This window comes from Pinus tabuliformis, chromosome 4_2 (genome assembly GCF_031772625.1).
Source record: "Pinus tabuliformis cultivar Carrire ecotype Pingquan chromosome 4_2, CPIR1, whole genome shotgun sequence".
Taxonomy (NCBI): Eukaryota; Viridiplantae; Streptophyta; class Pinopsida; order Pinales; family Pinaceae; genus Pinus; species Pinus tabuliformis.
The window spans coordinates 1112006175-1112009800 of NC_142304.1; positions in this window are offsets into that span (position 1 = coordinate 1112006175).

The window sequence follows — 3626 nt, forward strand, 5'->3', positions numbered from 1 at the left end:
TTCTCCATTAGAGTTCTGCATTTTCGGCCATTTTTCAGGATGGAGTTGGAACCATGATTGTTGTAGAAATAGGGAGCGGAACCATGATCCTTGAAATTTTCCCGAGGAGTTAATCCATGTCAGAATATAGTCAAGTTTATAGTCATTTTTCATGGTTTTCCACAGGGATTGAAATGGCAAGGTCAGATTCACCTTTTGAGTTGCAGATTTCCAGTCCACCCATGGAGCAGAATCTTCAAGGAATCTAGGGGGAATCTAAAAGATGCCTTGAGCCCCAGATTCTCAATTTCTCAGAATTTAAAAATTGGACAGTCGATTTTGCACTATTCGACACTGCAAATCTGATGATGTGTTCAGATTTCTCATTTTCTCATTCTACTCTTCAACCACTTTTCTAAGTGGAGTGCAGGTGTTAGCATTCATGTGCGAGCAGCCATTTTCATGTGATTAATGCTGTGAGATCGATGGCACGAATAGATTCAACAATTTGACATCCACTTCTTCAGATGGCCCTTGGTTGTGAGGTATATGCAGTGTGTTCATGTACTTCTTTTTCTATGCATTGTTCTACATAGATCCCTGTTGATGCTTGATGTGAGATCTTGTTTAGTACTTGTTTTCATGATTCCTGCTTGATGTGATGCGGAATTGTCTATGTGATGTACTTGTTGTCATGATTCATCATGTTATGTTTTGAGATCCCTTTGTTGTATGTTGATGGGATACTCATGTTGTTGTCATGCATGTTTTGCATTCAGATCCCTATTATGCCATGTTGGCAGGATGCTCATCATGCATGAGTTTGTGTCATACTGATAGGAGACTTTTGACTGAGAGTTCCTGTAGTGGAACATCTCTTAGAGACTCTCTTGTGTGAGGAAATTTTCCTTGTATGACAACGACATCATCACTATTGACAACACTTAATGCAGCGGCCTACACCATATTGACATCAGGGCCCAGGTACGTAGTCCCTCCTGGACGAACTTCGTCATCAACGTCTTGAGTTTTTATGTTGCTGATGATTGTCATGTTCCTCTTCTTTACAGCATGCACATGTATTCATTTATGTTCTTTTATAAGTGAAATTTAACACATCACGAAAGTAAAAGGTCTTCGAAGGGTCCTTCGTCACACCCGAACCTGGATCAAGCAATTACTTTCTCTTCAGTAACAACTCCACCTTTCGCCACATCCTTGGTGATAGATGGAAACAAGGATTTTATAAACCACTCAGCTAAAATCTTATCTGGAACATAAGTTTTGACCATTCGACGATGACAACGCCACTCATGAATATGATCAGAGATATGAGTAGTAGTAGTCTGTTTAAATTTGGTCAATATTTTCTCTCCAGTTTCATATCGTATGGGTAACTCGAAGTGGGTTAAAAACGTGGTAGCTAAGGATGTAAATTTATCAAAAGAAGCTCATGGTAACTCAATGTACCACTTCATAGACGGACCAGTAAGTGTTCTCTGGAAAAGACGTAGTCTAACTAAATCATCATTCAGGGAGTTTGATGAACACCATAAATGAAAATTCATGACATGGTTGGATGGGTCTTCTCCAGGGTTTCCATTGAATTTCGGAATATCGGAAGGTAATTTATGAGGAATCACTGGCCACCAAGGTGCATAAAGAATTTGGTCATTGGTAAGCCGATTTAGATCTGGTAATTCAAGTGTTGGAACAAAAGGCAACTGTCTATTGAGGTCAGGTTGAGCATAACTAGGGTAAGATGGAATTTCCTAGGCAATAGGCCTTTGCATACCAGCATAAGGCATCTGTTGCTCGTAACCTTGATAGGGGTAAGTTTGTTGAGAAAATCCAGTATAAGGTGGTTGTTGAGCACCAGGATAAATTTGCTATTGTCCAAACCCAGCATAGGCTTGTTGACCAGGACCTAGGTAAACTTGTTGTTGACCAAACCCAACATAGGCTTGTTGACCAAGTCCAAGATGAGGTTGGTACTGTTGGAATTGCTATTTTTTATATTGGGGCTGCCAAGGCTGTTGGATCAACTATTATTGATACAACGGTTGTTGATATAACTCTTGTTGCCCACCAATGTAAGCTTGACTAGGTTGTCAATACACTAAACCAGTGTAAGTCTAAGTCATTCCAGTAAAAGGTAAATTGGCCTGAGGTTGTTGGACTCTAGGCACAAACGGTTGTTGTAAAACTGCTTGAAAAGGGTAAATTTTTAAACCTGAAACTTGGGGGTCTGAGGTTGAAGGACCAGGTTGCACAGGTTGCGATACAACTAACTAAGCTTTCAACTGCGGTAAAGCTGTAACAACGGGCATAGTAGGTATGGATGAGACAGATTGCATAGGTTGTGATGGATACACAAGCCTTGGTTGAATGGGCATTGTTGGCTACCACTGATAAACAGTCATTCCAAGCTGACCTAAAGACAATGGCATACTGCCATATGGTTGCCCCCCAGAAAATGGAGGATAAGGAGATTGTGCATATTGTTCTCCATATGGGGGTAATCTAGTGTAAAGCAGATACATTGGATGGTAACCATATGAACCATCTTGCTATTGACTTGATGGGTCAAGTTGTTTAGTATCCGTTAATGAAGAACCAGATAAAATTCTTGTAGAGGACATGGGTGAAGACCAAGGGCTAGAAGCAACCCTTGAGTGGGTTCGAGATAAAGATTGGTAACCCAGTCGGACAGACAGAACACCATACAAATGTGACTTAGGTGTCGTGGTAAACATCCAAGAGGTAGAGACAGAAGATTTTGCCGCAACTGTAACAAATGGTACAGTACTCTAACATAGTAAAATGTAATAATAAATTTCCTAATGAATCAACGGGTGTCTGAAAGTAATAAAGATCAAAAGGAGCAGTAAAATGAGGAGTATGAGGATAAAGATAAATTCTAGGTCAAAATCGAACTGAAGTTCTGGGTGTTTCTTCCTCGGGTTCCTCTTCAATCAAAATCAATCCAGGTGGAAGGATTTCACCATTAGGTCCGTAATAGATTTCTAGTATTTGTACTTGAGGTAAAGGGGAAGTCTCGACAGTTATGGATGTCTGAGGATGAACTAGTCGATCGTCTTCGGGTATGGTAACAACTTCTGATTGTTCAACTTCAAGATCCAAGTGTTTTGGTAAAAGAACAATAGGTTGGGATTCTTGAACAACCTATGGTTTAGAAGTAACTTTTGATTAAACAGTGATAGGTTCAAGATCAACTTCTGGTTGAACAGATTCAGGTTCAGAAGTGATTTCTTGTTGAACAACTTTGGGTTGAGAATCAATTTCTTGTTGGGCAACTTGGGTTACCGTTTAACCAGGTTCACTTCTAGTGTCCTCAGGTAATTTTGGAGATTCCACTTCAGTAACAGATGTACCAGTAACTATAGGAGTAACTAGGGTCATATTACTTACCGATATAGATGTTTCTGGTAATTCAGATGAAGAACCAAAAGTTTGGGATGTACTAGATTCATTCAAACGAGATCGTTTTAACCGACTAGGTGTAGCTTTAGGCGTTAAAGGCAGTTTACTCGCTGTCCTCTGCGAACGATGAGGTAAGGGTTGATGCTCCTCCATGATTGCTTATTGATTTTATTACAAAAAAGAAACATAAAAAAGGGGTAAGC